The 18,183-nt window shown below is 44.5% G+C and overlaps 1 protein-coding gene and 1 non-coding gene across 2 annotated transcripts in view; both read left to right on the top strand.

Annotated features, from left to right (window-relative positions):
- The window catches only part of LOC126153633 (uncharacterized), a 558,426-nt gene that overhangs the window by 152,846 nt on the left and 387,397 nt on the right, over positions 1-18,183 (top strand). The gene's annotated exons all lie outside the window — the stretch shown is intronic.
- On the top strand, positions 7,360-7,434 carry Trnal-caa (transfer RNA leucine (anticodon CAA)). The gene has a single exon. It is a non-coding gene; the product is annotated as a tRNA-Leu (tRNA).

Raw genomic sequence — 18,183 nt, 5'->3', positions numbered from 1 at the left:
TCCCTGGAAGCCGTAATGAGAGGCGCTAAGTTCGCTTCCACGGCGACAGCACTGCGATTATGGGCGCTATTTTACTAAAATATGTCACTTGTCTGCCTACTAAGACGTGTCACGTGTCTCCCATCAGTCGCTCCGTATCCTTACGCCCGAAGTTTTTTTTTTTTCCTTTATTGGGTTTCGATTCCCCCTAAAGGGGGCGGGCTGGCAGCAGCTTATTACGCCGCTCTTCAGCCTACAGAATTTGTTTTAAAAAGATGAAGATAATAAAAAATAACAACAGTTGGCGATAAAATCGGTGACTTAAAGGTAAAAATGGCAGAAAATTCTGGAGCATAAAACATAAAGCACAGGGTCGATGAAGCTAATAAAACACACAGGAAGCAGAAAAACAATAGACAGACAATTAAAAAACACGGCGACAGTCTGGGTTCTGTTCGCAAGAGATATAAAAAGCACACCCAGCGACAGCATGATTTCTGTTCGCAACACTGTGGAAGGACGCACAACACTGAACACTCACTTAAACACTGTGCTAAAAGTTGGCACAAATACAACATACCACACCCGACAGCAGGTGGGGGGAAACTGGTCAGATGACGGGAAAAAGGGGGGGGGAAGGAGAGGAAAAGTGAAGGTGGAGGGGGGAAAGGAACCAATGGAAGAGGAGGATCCATAAGAGGGGTGGGGGGTGGGTGCTGAGCAGACGGGCCAGGGATTGGGGAAGGCAGAGGAGGGGAGTACAAAAGGAGTCGGGGGGGGGGGAGAGAAAGGAGATGATAGGCGGGGAGAAAACACAGGGTGGAAGGGGGGAGGAAGAGGGAGCCCAGGGAAATGACTGAGGAAAGGAGGGGGGGGTTGAGGATCAGAGTTGATAGGAAGGATAAATGGAGGGAGAGAGGGCATCATCCGGGAGGGGGAGCTGATGGAAGCCACCTTGGGAAAGGAGAGGTAGGGTGTAGAGATGGAGGGTAGGGGGGACACAACGGTGATGACGTGGCAGGGGGCGGGGATGGGAGAGGAGAGGAGCAACCAGGGGGTGAGGGGGTTCAAGACGGCGGGAGGTGTAGAGGATGCGGATATGACGCCCGAGGGTACTTGGGCCGGTATTCAACCACAGATTTATTACATTACCTGCTCCGAGAATAATACCCTTCGCAACAGCTTGTGGATTGCACACTTCCACAACACCTAAGGTCAATCCAACCCAAGAAGATCATTATAAATAACACTCATGTGTTTAACCTTCACGCATTCCGAGTGATAGCAGCCAGATAGCAGCAACAGCAACAGCAACGGGTCGGTAGCTCGGTCTGAGCTATCAAACCGGTCGTCCCTTCGAGTTCCCTGGGCCAGCCGCCGGCGGCATCAGCAGTCAAAGCTCTCATAAGGAACCATTGTTGGACAGTCGCCGTGCAGTGTTCGTCTTCTAATCTCTACCTGCCCTAGGGCAGTGACTTTTCTCTCTTTAGACCTTGGCCTTATGCCGACTAAGTGCAAATGGCCTCCCTTTGCCGAGACCACGACTGATCGTAGTCATTTACTTCTGAACATTCCAATTGATTCTGGAATTGAACCATTTTATCACTCACTTTGGCCATCGGCCACTTCATCAATATTTGTCTTTCTTGTTCACGACCGAAAATGCCAAGCGAAACTTCAGTTGTACGTAACGTAACACTTTTTTTTTTAATATCCAAATAAAACTATTCTACATTCATAGTAAACTGAACCTGAATAAGTCGAAACAGCTGTTATGTGATGATTTAGTAACAACTGGTTTCGTTATATTAAAGCAGCATCTTCATCACTTAACACCTGTTTGCGGTTTATTCTACGTTGATTACCTAGGTTTTGTTCTCATTGCGCCTCCACTGCGGCAGGACGTATCAGATCACACAAATACCAACTTTCTCCCCCGAACGGGAAAATATTTTGTTGAAGCCCAGCTACACAGGGAAAAATGATCATCGTAATAAAATATGATAAATTAGAACTAGCGAAGAAATATTTAAGCTTTCGTTTTTCCCGCGCGCTGTTCGTGAGAGGAACAGTAGAGAAGTAGTGCGAAAGTGGTTCGATGAATCCTAATGACAGGCGCTAACGTGGGAATATCAGAGTAGTCACTTAGATGTGGAGGTAGGCTATTTCCCTAACTACATAGTAATATTTAATAGCGGTTATATCAATATTTTCTTCAATTTTTATCGACGGAACGGTTCATTTGAAAAGCCGCGGCTGATTTCCTTCCGCACCATTCCATCCTTCCCCATGCCTCTAAATTGAACCCGTGCTCGACGGGAGGTTAAACTCTAAACTTCCTGCTTTTCTTTAAGTTTTTATAGTGATATTTGTTTTTGCATATTGGCTCCTTCTGTCATATTAACTTGTAGTGCAGTCCTGCCGACTTTTTATTTGCGTCTTCCATTGTCCTCCACTAGCCCCTTTCCTTTGTGCGTTTAATAGGAAAAGAGACTGTTTAATGTAGCTAACGCCATCGGCTCGTGGAGCCTTTTTTAATTTTAGCAATTTCAGGTACTTCGCAAAGCCACTACCACATCTCCGACATTTTTGGACTGTCGCGAGAGTTAAACTGGATTGTATTGTTATATCTAGCTTAATAAGAGAACATTTGAAAACACGAGAGTTAAACTGGATCGTATTCCTATATCGAACTTTTTAAGGGACTAATTGTAAACGGAGTTCGCTTTTTCTGCTTTTGCTTTGCTACCCTCAGTTTCTAAACTTATGTCTGGGCATTATCTTTGGCTACTAAAAGCCGTTACATACTACCAGATGTTCTTTGGATTTTGTGACCCGGGAAGATTATAATATCAAACGAGGGCAGTTTATCATTTTGTGATTTACGTTTCGCAGTGTTTCGATATAAAAGTAGTTTTAGCCATTAACAGGGCTGTCACATTGGCACGACTGTACTTTTGTGTATGCTATATCGGGTTAACAATTGATTTACGGATCTATGTTTCTAGAAGCCTTTGCTTGTTTAAATGTCGTCTGCTCACCACTTTCTTTCGTACCAGTAATAGTCAAACACCCTCTATTACCGTCACCAGCCTTGCCTTACTTTCAAACCCCATAAGACAAAAACTATTAACCTACTGGACGCTCTTAGGCCTTCCGAGTACTTCCGTCTCGAAGATCTACGGCTCGTTCGCTCGATCGCAGAAATGTAGAGAGGTTATCGGCAAAAGAGTCGGCCACACTAAAACAAAAATGGTTAAAGGAACCAAAAGGGTAGACTAATTGCAGGGAAATAAATAAATGAAGAGAAATAAAAATCCAAAATAACCTTTATTTCATTTAACAGAACTGGACTCAGTGTCTACATAGTGAAATCAAGCTTTTACCATACAAACCCTACCCTAGCATTGGAAACATATATTTAAGTTGTAATGTGTCTTTCGAAAACTCTGGTGTTGCATTCTCTGTTATTACGTCACACCCTGCGCTGGACTGCCTTAGTGTCTTCAACCCATCCGCACTCGTCTAACATAGGTGACATGATCCAGTATATTCCCTTTGTGTCGATGCCCAAGCTTAATCTCTTTCATCACGTCCCTAACGTCTTCGTTCCCTCGCCACCCGCGCACACACTCGGCAACTGCCATTTTTGCCTCTTCTCCAAGTCCTCGTCTTCTCTGCCGATACCGAGCGATGTGGCGCCGCGGTCAGCGCACTGAAATACGTGTCCGACCATCCTTGATTTTCCTAAATCGGTCCATGCATGATTCGATATCGATGGGACTTCAAATCCTAATCTTCCTTCCTTCCTTTGCCGATACTTCTTCCTCATCTTTGAGCAGTCACCTACATTCCACTCTCTACCGTAAAACAACCCAATTAACAACCTCTCAACTGTTCATAACAGTACTTAGATTTTATATATATGTTCATCTTCTACGTAAAACTTTGAAGACACCATTCGTGAGTCAAGCCCTGGTCGTTCCCTTGTTTAGGTCCTTCTACACTTCAGATTTTCGCAGTGGCGGGAAAATTCACAAGCTACGATAAGTTCTTTATCTTGGCTACCAACAATCATGTGAGAGATCCCAGGCTTGCTAAGCCTCTGCACTAAGCTAGTTGCAATATCCGTCAGCGTCTTGTGGAGCTTATAAGCGAGTACCTGTCGATACTTTCACAACAGCGACTACCAGCAGCAAATATCCCTCCCAACTCATTCCCACTTCCTCTCCATCGTTTTCTTCCAATTTCCCGAAGTATCAGTCGCCTCGTCTTCCAAATACCAGGTGAACCCAAAGTCCACTAGCAAAATTTCGGAAGTTGTTTAGGTTTATTTTCTGCGTGTATTGATACGTAGCCTCCTGTTGCTCTTTATGGAGTAACTGCATTTGTTTGAAACCCACGTTTATCTCTGAATCGCACTAAAAATGTATGCACAATAGTACTAATGTGTCAACAGTATTCACTGTGTGTTTTGTCTGGAAGCAGACTTCTCTATTCAGTCACTACACTTACTGTTGACAACAGAAATGCCAATTTTACTCTTCACCCTCCAGTCTGCGTTCAGTAGTGTTCAGTTCCGTCTGGAGCTCGTCTTTCCGTTAGTTTACTTTCACGCTAACAGTTACACACAGTATCATGCGCTGGTGCATGCACTGATGGTGAGCTGGCCCATGTACACATAGTGAATTGGTTCACTGAATGCGATACAAGAGCGACATAACGACATTTTGCTGAGCTTTCGGCAGTGACGGTAACCGCGTCACAACAGTTTCGCACCTGCGCGTTGGCACCTACAAAAAACTTGATCCTTCCGTGGCAGAATGTAAGACGCTACGGTCGCAGGTTCGAATCCTGCCTCGGGCATGGATGTGTGTGATGTCCTTAGGTTAGTTAGGTTTAAGTAGTTCTAAGTTCTAGGGGACTGATGACCTTAGAAGTTAAGTCCCATAGTGCTCAGAGCCGTTTGAACCATTCTTTAGAATGTAAGATACTGGCCGTGCGAGGTACGCCAGAACGCGCTATCGGGAAGAGTATTTGTTACAAGCAACCAATAGTAGGCGAGTTGCACGAGGTCTCAACTAGGATGACCAACTGTCCCGTATTTCTCAGGATCCCCGTATTATAGCAATATCTTTTTTTATACCTCCCGCCTCCATGACTGACCGCATGTTCTCCCGTATATTTTGTCAGTGATCAAAGTTGTAAATATTAATCCTGAGAAGCACAAATCACAAAAAGTTAACTTATAGTCAGTTTTCTCTTCGTGCTTCAACAGAAAGAATACAATTTGGGTCAAGGGAAAGCGGGGACCTGAAAAAGAGTGACACACCCACGCATTTAGAGGGTCGTGAGAGGGGGAATATTTACCCGTTCCTTGTTCAGGCATATCAATGATGCGCTCGCCTCGTACCAGTCAGGAGTTGTGGTACAGATACACTGAAGAGCCAAAGACTGGTAAACCTGCCTAATATCGTGTAGAGCCCCCGCGAGAACGCAGAAGTGCCGCAGCACGACGTGGCATCGACTCGACTAATGTCTGGAGTAATGCTGGAGGGAACTGACATCATGAATTCTACCGGGCTGTCCATAAATCCATAAGAGTACGAGGGGGTGGAGATCACTTCTGAACAGCACTTGCAAGGCACCCCCGACATTGCTCAATAATGTTCATGTCTGGGGACTTCGGTGGCCAGCGGAAGTGTTTAAACTCAGAAGAATGTTCCGGAGTCACTGTGTAGTAACTCTGGGCGTGTGGGATGTCGCATTGCCCTGCTGGAATTGCCAAATCCGTCGGAATGCACAATGGATGTGAATGGATGCAGGTGATCAGACAGAATGCTTACGTACGTGTCACCTCTCATAGTCATATCTAGATGTATCAGGGGTCCCATATCACTCCAACTCTACACACCCCATACCATTACAGAGCCTCCACCAGCTTGTACAATCCCCTGCTGACATGCATGAGTCCATGGATTCATGAGGCTGTATCTATACCCGTACACGTCTATCTGCTCGATACAATTTAAAACGAGACTCGTCCGACCAGGCAACATGTTTCCAACCATCAACAGTCCAATGTCGGTGTTGACGGGCCCATGTGAGGCATAACGCTTTGTGTCGTGCAGGCATCAAGGGCATACGAGTGTGCCTTCGGCTCCGAAAGCCCGTATCGACGATGTTACGTTGAATGGTTCGCATGCTGACACTTGTTGATGGCCCAGCATTGAAATCTGCAGCAGTTTGTCACGTTGAACGATTCTCTTCAGTCGTCATTGGTCCCGTTCATGCATAATTTTTTTCCGGTCGCAGAGATGTCGGAGATTTGATGTTTTACCAGATTCCTGATATTCGCGGTACATTCGTGAAATGGTCATATGGCAAAATCCCCACTTCAGCGCTATCTCGGAGATGCTGTGAACTATCGCTCGTGCACCGACTATAACACCATGTTCAAACTCTTTTAAACCTTGATAACTTGCCATTTTAGCAACGCAGCCCATCTAACAACTGCGCCAGACACTTGTCTTATGTAGGCGTTGTTGACCGCAGCGCCGTATTCTGCCTGTTTACATATCTCTGTTTTTGAATATACATGCCTATAACAGTCTCTTTGGCGTTTCAGTGTATTTAAAGAGCTTTAACAGTTTCTATGTAAAAAAAATCGGAGATATTACATTCAACACGCCCCCGTAAGGTGACATGCTAGATTGGACTGGGAAGAAGTGTTTGTAGCTGCTCGTGAGTCTCTTTTACACGCTTAAAAATGCTCGGTATATTATTTGTTTGTCAATTGACAAATACAACACAACAAAATTTCCAACAATTGAAATGAGTTTCTCCTTTTATGAACAACAAGTGGAGTGATCATAAAAACATCAGCAGCTGAGAACTTATTGAGTTAGAACTGTTGTTTGAAATGAATTTTAATTGTAACTGCAAAGATTTTTTAAAATTGGACAGGAAGATAAAAAATTGCGAAGTTCTGCAGCTTTTATAAATAATTACTTGTAGGACATACGTAATACACATGTGAAAATTAGTTAAATATCCTTGTGGCCATAATTGTGTATTCTATGAGCTGAATAAATTTTTTATTTACGTTACATTTATTTTTCGTTCCACAGACACAAAAAAAAAGATCTCTTGGGTGTGAAACATGACAGAAAACATAATACAGCGTGAAACTTCCTGGCAGATAAAAACTGTGTGCCGGACCGAGACTCGAACTCGGGAACTTTGCCATTCGCGGGTAAGTGCTCTACCAACTTAGCTACCCAAGCACGACTCACACGCCGTCCTCACAGTTTTAATTCCGCCAGTACCTCGTCTCCTACCTTCCAAACTTCACAGAAGCTCTCCTGGGAAGTGAGTCGTGCTTGGGTAGCTCAGTTGGTAGAGCACTTGCCCGCAAAAGGCAAAGGTCCCGAGTTCGAGTCTCGGTCCAGAACACAGTTTTAATCTGCCAGTAAGTTTCACATCAGCGCACATTCCGCTGTAGAGTGAAAATTGCGTTCTAGAAACATCCCATGGACTGTGGCTAAGCCATGTCTCCGCAATATCCTTTCTTCCAGGAGCGCTAGTTCTGCAAGGTTCGCAGGAGAGCTTCTGTGAAGTTTGGAAGGTAGGAGACGAGGTACTGGCGGAATTAAAGCTGTGAGGACGGCGCGTGAGTCGTGCTTGGGTAGCTCAGTTGGTAGAGCACTTGCTCGCGAAAGGCAAACGTCCCGAGTTCGAGTCTCGGTCCGGCACACACTTTTACTCTGCCAGGAAGTTTCATATCAGCGCACACTCCACTGTAGAGTGAATATTTCATTCTATAATACAGGGTGTTTGAAAAAGAACTCCGTAGTTTTAAGTATAAACTTAATGGGGAAATTAATTAAGTATTATATCAGTGAGTACATATCATGAAAGAGAATTCATTTAAGTTTTGTTTAATGCTAGTAGACTTCAACATGGGATCCGATTGTTGCACTGCACAGGTCGAGACGATATTCCACTTCTCGTCATATATTCACGAACATTTCGGGTGTAACTGTCCCAACCGCCGCTACGATTCTTTCCCGTCAATGATTGATGTCTCCGATCTTTTCACTGTTCACAACATTTTTTATGTGGTCCCATGAGAAAAAGTCCAGTGGGGCTAAGTCTGGGCTTCGTGGTGGTCAAGGTCAGCGCTGCCTATCCACTTTCCTGGAACGCGAGTGTCAAGAGCCGCATGCACATGATTACTGTAATGAGGTGGGGCGCCATCTTGTTGGAAAAACACAAGCCCTTTTTATGCCTCAATATCGTCCATTTTGGGAAAGATGTACTCTGTCAACATGTCACAATAAACGTCCCCGTTTACTGTTTTTTCTACAAAAATGAAAGGACCAACCACACGATGTGCCATCAAACCGCACCATACATTAACTCTGGTATAGTCACGTTGATGCTGAATAACTTCATGTGGATGCTCTGCCCTCCAAATTCTGCAGTTATGACGATTAACACATTGCGCCGACTGTTGAGGAGTACACATTGTTGGTGAGTTGCTCTGCACTGCACTGCACGCACGCCTGGACTGAACAGAGGGAACAGAGGAAAAATACAGCACAGGTGCCGTCTGAAGGTCAAGCAGACCTGCCAACTGCAGGGGAGCCAAACTTGGAGAGTTGATGAATCAAACACCACAAACTATAATAGTGTATGTCATTTTGTACAGATTCTAGGACATGTTAAAACTAGGGAGTTCTTTTTCAAACACACTGTTATGTGTCGACAGAAGTGCCGACACAGTGTTATTTAGAAGGGCCGAATAGGCACGCTATCAGCTCACCCAGAATATCGTGAAGTCTGAAACAGGATGCTCAATGAATGCTAATAAGAAAAGTACGTTGCTTTGGGAATACTTAACTTTAATCCATCCTTTTTGGTATACATCGTTTATGGTGAATACAAGTAAGACTCTCTCCAGATATGGTTAACTGCGCCTTGCTAGGTCGTAGCTATGGACTTAGCTGAAGGCTATTCTAACTGTCTCTCGGCAAATGAGAGGAAGGCTTCGTACGTCTAGTCGCTAGCAATGTCGTCCGTACAACTGGGGCGAGTGCTAGTCCGTCTTTCTAGACCTGCCATGTGGTGGCGCTAGGTCTGCAAGTACTGACAGTGGCGACACGCGGGTCCGACATGTACTAATGGACCGCGGCCGATTTAAGCTACCACCTAGCAAGTGTGGTGTCTGGCGGTGACACCACACACACTGTATAACAAACATATTTAGGAACTTTAAGTATAATATTCATTTCTGAATTTACATCACAAATGAGCTTTTTTACACGCTTCTCTACCGTAAAGACTTTCTCAAGGTACCTCAAGGTACCTCAAAATATGATACCGCATGACATATACAGCAAAAGAACGCAAAATATGCCAGTTTTTCTCATTTATATCTCCCCTTGGACTTGGAAGAGCTGTTGAACGGAATGGATAGTGTCTTCAAAGGAGGATATAAGATGAACATGAACAAAAACAAAACGAGGATAATGGAATGTAGTCGAGTTAACTCGGATGATGCTAAGGGAATTAGATTAGGAAATGAGACACTTAAAGTAGTAAAGGAGTTTTGCTATTTGGGGAGCAAAATAACTGATGATGGTCGAAGTAGAGAGGATATAAAATGTAGACTGGCAATGGTAAGGAAAGCGTTTCTGAAGAAGAGAAATTTGTTAACATCGAGTATAGATTTAAGTGTCAGGAAGTCGTTTCTGAAAGTAATTGTATGGAGTGTAGCCATGTATGGAAGTGAAACATGGACGATAAATAGTTTGGACAAGAAGAGAATAGAAGCTTTCGAAATCTGGTGCTATAGAAGAATGCTGAAGATTAGATGGGTAGATCACATAACTGATGAGGAGGTATTGAAGAGAATTGGGGAGGAGTTTGTGGCACAACTTGACTAGAAGAAGGAATCGGTTCGTAGGACATCAAGGGATCACCAGTTTAGTATTGGAGGGCAACGTGGAGGGTAAAAATCGTAGAGGGAGACCAAGAGATGAATACACTAAGCAGATTCAGAAGGATGTAGGCTGCAGTAGGTACTGGGAGATGAAGAAGCTTGCACAGGATAGAGTAGCACGGACAGCTGCATCAAATCAGTCTCAGGACTGAAGAGCACGACAACAACATCTCCCCTGTCACTCATTCCAAGAAAATGCGGTGTAGTTGTGCAATTGAAATTTATTGTGACCAAATCTCCCTTAAACCTTCTTTAAAACCGTGGTCGGATCTTGATCATCTCCCTTAAAACCCAAATCAAATGCTGGTCTCCCTACCTCAACCCTCGGCAGACAACGGTTGTGAGAATCTTACATGAACAACAGTTGTGTATTACAGGCTTCATCACCGATGAGAACGTATTGTCAAAGCAGCAAAGGTAATTGGGGCAACGAACTGAATAAATCATTAATACAACAGTACTCTCTAAAGAACCACTGGAGACCACATGCCTCTCATGCCAAGACACGCAGAAAATATCCGCCAACAGTGTCCACATTTTGTCGTTGGAGCGTGGTTCACACTGCAGTACAGCTGAGGTGCTACACTGTCCTATCAGTGCTCTCATCAGACAGCCCTAAGACGAGAAGCCGCGCCGACGCAGCCTGGCGACAGCGTGTGTCCGCTGCGCTTCCCGCTTCCCGCTTTCGCGCGCCGTCGAGTCTGCATCGTCGGCCCGCCTGCTGACCGGCCGGCCCGCTGGGCCGCTGCCAGGATATACATAGCCGCGCCGGGGCACGCCGCACAGAGCCGCGCCGGCTCGGGTGTCCGCTGCCTCGGCTCGTGTACCTGTCGCACAGTGGCCCACTGGGCTGTCTAGCGGGGTACAGTGTGAAAGGACAGAAGTGGGGCAGCCTGTTTACATCTTACGTCAGGAAACCCTAAAAGCAATATTCATCAGCGAGAGTGTGACCTATCTACAGATTAATTCTGAAACGTAGTTCTTCTACTTTTTCCGTCTACATACACACTGATAAGCCAAAACATTATGACCGAACCGAGCGAAGTTGCGCAGTGGTTGTTAGCACACTGGACTCGCATTCGGGAGGACGACGGTTCAATCCCGCGTCGGGCCATCCTGATTAAGCTTTTCCGTGATTTTCCTAAATCGTTCCAGACAAATGCTGGGATGGTTCCTTTGAAAGGGCACGGCCGACTTCCTTCCCCATCCATCCCTAATCCGATGAGACCGATGACCTCGTTGTTTGGTCTTCCCCCAAACAACCCAACCCAACCATTATGACCGATGCCCTCCGCGACTTTGAATGCCACCTGGTGGTGTTGCGACAACCAGACGCGGTAAAACACTATGTAAGCGGAACAGACACTGACTGGGGTTCACACTAGCGAAGACATAGCCTGCAAATGGGGAAATCCATTGAGATAAGCGACTTTGACAAAGGGCCGATTGTTATTACGCAAACTCTGTGAACGAGTATCTCGAAAAGAACAAAGCTGGTCGAATGTCCACGAACTACTGTCGTGAGCGTCTACGGAAAGAGGTAGTAGGGTAATGAAACTACCGCCAGGCCCTAAATGGTTGGACGTCCGCAAATCTTCACAGAATGTGGGGTTCGGAGTCGCAGTAAAGCAGGCATCTCTGACGAAAGAGCACATTGCTGGTGCACGAACAAGTGTTTCAGAGCACACCGTTCATCTTACATTGTTGAACATGGAGTTCCACAGCAGACCATTTCCACGTGTTCACACGTTGCCATACTGACATCGTTCGGCCGGCCGATGTGGCCGAGCGGTTCTAGGCGCTACAGTCTGGAACCGCGCAACCGCTACGGTTGCAGGTTCGAATCCTGCCTCGGGCATGCGTGTGTGTAATGTCCTTAGGTTAGTTAGGTTTAAGTAGTTCTAAGTTTTAGGGGACTGATGACCTCAGAAGTTAAGTCCCATAGTGCTCAGAGCCATTTGAACCATTTGACATCGTTCAAAAATGGATTATTTTGCACTGGATTGTTTTGGGGAAGAGACCAAACAGTGAGGTCATCGGTCTCATCGGATTAGGGAAGGACGGGGAAGAAAGTCGGCCTTGCCCTTTCAAAGGAACCATCCCGGCATTTGCCTGGAGCGATGTAGGAAATCATGAAAAACCTAAATCAGGTTGGCCGGACGCGGGATCAAAAATGGCTCAAATGGCGCGAAGCACTATGGCACTTACTATCTGAGGTCATCAGTTCCCTAGACTTAGAACTACTTAAACCTAACTAACCTAAGGACATCACACACACCCATGCCCGAGACAGGATTCGAACCTGCGATTGTAGCAGCAGCGCGGTTCCGGACTGAAGCGCCTAGAACCGCACGGCCACAGCAACCGGCTACTGACATCGGCAGTTACGATTGCAGCGGGCACGGGACCAGCCAGATTGCACTGTCGATCAATGGAAACGTTCACCTCTTTGGGTGTATCACATTTTTGCTACCCTAGGTCGATGGTCGACTCCACAAACGCCGCCATCGAGATGAACGGCGGCTCGAAACGTGCAGGGCTCCACGGTCGCAGGCGGGTGGGAGCAGTATTATGTTGCGGGAGACATTCTCCTGCTCTTGCACTGGACCTATGGTAGAAACCCTTCATGCTTCATGTATCCGTTCTCGGAGCCAGAACAGTGCTACAGTGGTTTGGCAAGCTTTGTAGTGAACTCACGTTGATGTCACGGCGGCCAAATTCGCTTGATGTAAATCCTATGGAACCTATTTGGCTCGCTGTCGGGCGCCATCACTGGGTACGTCGAAGGAGCCACCCGTTATTTACATGACCTGTGCGTAGACATCTAAACACATACCTCCACATACCTACCAACAAACTGTTGGATCCCTGATACGCAGAATCAGTGATGTATTTCGTTCGAAAGAGGGACAAACAAGCTTTTAAGCAGGTGGTCACAATGGTTTGCCTCACCAGTGTACACTGTCTCATCAAAAGTATCCAGTCACCTGTTAGAGGGTATTAATATGGGATGTGTTCACCCAACGCCTTTATGACGCCTTGAACTCACTTTCAGCGATGTGTCTGAATGTTTGTGAAGGCATGGCACTGCACTCGTCCCCGAAAGCCGAAACCTAGACGCTGGGATCTGGAGCGAAGTTGACGTTTTGACTCATCTGAAAGATGTTTTGTTGGGTTCAGGTTGCGACCCTCAGCAGACCAGTCCATTTGAGAGATGTTATTATCCACAAACCATTGCCCCACAGCTCCTTTTTCTACCACAGGGTGCACTGATATGATGATACATACAGTTGTCTCCGAACCGTTTCTCTACTGTACACCGTACAGAATGCTGTAAAATGTATTTATACCCTTCGGCAGTGACCGTTTTCTTAAGCATAATGCTAATCAGGAAAACACATCCACAATGCAACACCACATCTCCAATACTTCACTGTTGACACTACATATGGGGCAGGTAGCTTTACCCAAACCCTTTCATCGGATTTCCACGGTATATACCGTTGAAGTTTGGTGCTCCACCGTTAGCATAATTACCTGTTGGGTGGGAGGGTCAGGCCGCAACAATAAAACGGAAATTGTAGTTCAAACACCATACACATACAACATAGTTCGATAAACATTTATTCGAAAGACTTAATTTACACGTGGCTGATAACGAAATTTCTTACATCTCGATTGTAAACCACTTACTAAAAATAAAATTTTGAACAAGAATCTTTAGACAGGAGCCTTGGGCGTCAAGAATTAATTTACACATCAGTCGTAATGAAATTACTTAAATCATGACTGTAAACCATTTACAAAATATTAGAATTTGAACAAGAATATTTAGATAAGCGCCTTCGGCTGCAGAACAAGTGACGGAATCAGTCGTCGTAACAGGATGGCCCAACAGCCCAAGAGGCTCTAATAGAAAGGCAGTTACAATCGATAACCTCAACAGATTAAAAACCAGGATTACATTTTAGTTATAAACAGAGCCCCAATAATATTTAAATTTCCTTTTTTTTAGGAAAGCTAAAACACCTTAAAATCTTAAATCGTGGCACAATAGGAAGATAATGTAAAAGTAGTCAAAGAATTTTGGAAAGTGAACTTTACCGGGCATAAACGGTGGCAAATAATTTAACCTTTCAAACATTCAATATCGTTAATAAATTTCCAAAATGCTTCTAGGAGGCCTCCTGTTTCAACAGCACTCATTATAAGAAATGTATTTCAAACAGTTAAAAACGGTTAACTTAGGAACAAATACCTACTTGAGTTTTTTTTAAATTCAGAACGGCATTTCCAGCTATGAACTATAATTTGCCGGCCGATGTGGCTGAGTGGTTCTAGGCACTTCAGTCTGTAACCGCGCGACCGCTACGGTCCCAGGTTCGAATCCTGGCTCGGGCATGGATGTGTGTGATATCCTTAGGATAGTTAGGTTTAAGTAGTTCTAAGTTCTAGGGGACTGATGACCTCAGATGTTAAGATGTTAAGTCCCATAGTGCTCAGAGCCATTTGAACCATCTGAACTACAAAAATTTATATTCACTTGCTTAACCCCAACGAAATTAAAAGTAAACCGGCCGTAGAACAGTCCCTGAGCGGCAACTGCCGTTTGTGAACTAAACTACTTACTGACACGGGTGAGTTCAGACCTCAGTGTAAGGCGTTACAGTGACTCTAAAGCGCAATTAAGACTTTACAGCAACTTCACAACTTAAGAAACTCATAAACGTTTCTAAGCAACAAAGAGCTATAATCAGTTTGCTCAAAACGAGAAGCTACATAATATCTATGACTACGGTTATTAATGTCGAAAGCGCTTTGCTCTCAATAGCACAAGAGAATAAGTTTTACCTGCTGTTGTTAAGCACAATGAAACCTAAACAGAAACACTAAGAAGGTTCGCTCAATAGTGTGGGCTCGATTGACGTTCAAAGGTGAATTACGAAATACCAAACATGCAAAGGCTACTGTGCATATGCTTTGCATCGCATTTACCCAAACTGAAAACTTCCGGCCGAACACAGACTGCAGCGGAAGAAATCACCGTTTAATTTTTAAGGTCTCCTGTAATACAATGAACGAGCTTCTACTGTAGATTTTACAGCGAATCTAAACTTGAGGCATGCGCCAACAAGCACATAAAAACTACAGCACGACGTTACAAACAAAGAGTTGCTCAGCAAATAAAATGTAGTCTTGACAAACAGCCTTCTGAAGTAATACATCCACATTCCCGATGAAGGCGGTTGACATCAAGGTGCATGAAATCCAGAGGATAACCTTACGGCCGGCCGGAGTGGCCGAGCGGTTAAAGGCGCTACAGTCTGGAACCGCACGACCGCTACGGTCGCAGGTTCGAATCCTGCCTCGGGCATGGATGTGTGTGATGTCCTTAGGTTAGTTAGGTTTAAGTAGTTCTAAGTTCTAGGGGACTTATGACCTGCCGGCCGGAGTGGCCGAGCGGTTAAAGGCGCTACAGTCTGGAACCGCACGACCGCTACGGTCGCAAGTTCGAATCCTGCCTCGGGCATGGATGTGTGTGATGTCCTTAGGTTAGTTAGGTTTAAGTAGTTCTAAGTTCTAGGGGACTTATGACCACAGCAGTTGAGTCCCATAGTGCTCAGAGCCGTTTTGATAACCTTACGGTTGTCGCGTAATCCCCACCGCACACCCTTTTTACTTTATATGCAGTTTGTATGGCATAAAATTATAATTAATTTTATAATGCTTATTGTTGCGAGCACGACAGATGAAACACGATTCTCACTATTAGTTTCTGCAGTTGAAAATATTTTAACTTCATTCACTTTGATCTATTATGTGGGGATACGCACAACATTGAAAGATTTCCTGCTGTGGACGTATGATCGTTAATCTGCAAACTATTTTTATATAACACTGATGTGGAACATGGTATCATTACTGTAACTAATTATGGAATGAAAAAAATGCCCGCGCTACATTCATCTCTTGAATGCAGAGAAAATTACTCTTATTATCTGTACGGAAGTTAGAGTATGCTATGTTCACTAAACGTAAAAGCTCTTATTATCTGTACGGAAGTTACAGTATGTTATGTTCACTAAAAGTAAAAGCTGCAGTGGATTTTTTCAAAATATATGAACACTATTAACTGCCACGACTAGCATGAGAGCATGAAACTAAAAAAAATTAAATTTTATTATTTTGTTATTAGCCAGAACAGGTTTTGCATAGCAGTATTTGGTCACTCACAAGTAAAATTTTATCACTCATGAATTATTTACGTAACTGATAACATAATAGCGGCTGCCCATGTCCACCTGAAAATGACATGAAAAAATCCACAATTTCCCTCTGAAGTCTCCAGGAAGCTGAAAGAGATAATTTTAATGTACCGTTACCTGCCCGCTATATTGCGGGAAAACTGCTTTCATTCAATGTAATTTGAATTTGCCGCGGCAGCGGCTTCCGCGATCGCTGCACGGCTCGGCGTCATGAAAAATTCCTAATATGCTGAAAACTGCTAAGAATGTGGAATGAAATCTTGGGCAAGCTAGCAATATATTATTACAGGTAATAATTTTAACAATTTCTATATTCAAAAAAATCAACATAAATTGAACGTACACACCTTTTGCAAATATCAGCCTCCAATGGCGTCTTTCTCGATCAAAAGACAAACGAACTCTACCTAAGCAATCAAGCGAGCGTCACAGGCTCTTACAACTTTAACGGCTACAAGAAGACAGAGACAGTAATGTTTTAACCTCCACTATTTATAGGCAATTTAATATGCATCTTTGTAATTACTTCTAATTATCATTGTCTACTTCGTTACATACATTCGCCGACCACAGACGTTATTTGTGAAATATAAATACATAAATGTTGCACAAATATAAAAATGAAAAATTGTTATTTCTTTTTATACATAATCTATAACCACTCATACAGTAATGATATAATAATAATAATACAGATAAATATTTATTATTTTTATTATTTTTATATATTATAACGAATTTGTAAATGTCTTGCCAGGAGACGTCACACGGTACATACCAATTACTATGCAGGTGGCTCGGTCTACGATCCCAGAGGGCAATCCGCCAGAAACTCACGTTCGCAGCCACGCGACAACTGGCCCCGGTTCGCCGCGTTTGCAGTTCGTATTAGCGTCGGCCAAGCCGTTACTCCAGTACCCGCTCGGCGGTTGAGACACTCGCTGACCGTATTTGCGCCTCCACGCCCGCCCTCCAACTTTACCAACGAGACTCACAGTCAAAGTTCACCACTCTCGTTGAAAAACAAGATCGATTGGAGCCCAGAACTCTCTAGCGTGATTCATCACACTAAATCACTCGTTTTAAGTTACTCACTGTCCAGTGGCGTTCGTTCTTTAACCACCTTAACTGTCGCCTGGCACTGACTGCAGAAATATCTGGCTTATTAAGAGCTGCTGGACCATTCTACCACATTCTTTTTAACGCCCTACGCCCAGCCATTTGCTAGCTGTACTGCTGGTAGCACTTTGGAACTCTCGAATCACTTCAGCCACTAATTTCAAGAGATTTCTTACATCTTCCCCTATGCTCAACTGTCCCTGTCCTTCAGTACCGGTACGTGACGTTTAGTTGGTTTAGTTGTGGTTGTTCCTTCGCATTTTCACTTCGCAATCACATCACCAACAGTCAGCTTGGGCATTTTAGAAAGGCTGAAATGTCCTCGATAGAGTTGTGACGTCCAGTGACTGGTCCACCTTCGAAGTCACTGAGCTCTCCTGACCGAGCCATTCTGCTATTACTGCTTCCATGCTGACAAGACAGTAGCCCCTGCCTTCTTTTATACAGGCGGGTCCTCCTCTCGTGGTCAATTCCTCATTACGTACCGGTGTCCGGATACTTTTAATCCGAGTGTGTACACTGATGAGCCAAAATATTACGACCAGTGCCCACAGAGAGACTGAATACCGAATGGTGGTGTTGCGGGCACATGGCACGGTAACGAAAGTACACACATCAAAAAAAGTTTTGCATCACCCCGGTTCCTAGAACACCTGAAGATAGACGTTGAGTGTGGATATTGTATCACAGACACAGTCCCTTTGACTGTTCAGAAATGTCACTAAACGAGCCATAGGACGTCGCGTTACGACTCAAACTGTGCGCAATAAGCTGCATGATGCGCAAATTCACTCCCAAAGTCCATGGCGAGGG

Source organism: Schistocerca cancellata, chromosome 2, assembly GCF_023864275.1.
Source record: "Schistocerca cancellata isolate TAMUIC-IGC-003103 chromosome 2, iqSchCanc2.1, whole genome shotgun sequence".
NCBI classification, from domain to species: Eukaryota; Metazoa; Arthropoda; class Insecta; order Orthoptera; family Acrididae; genus Schistocerca; species Schistocerca cancellata.
Note: the sequence above shows the minus strand (reverse complement) of the source record. Positions and strands in the feature narration are given on the sequence as shown.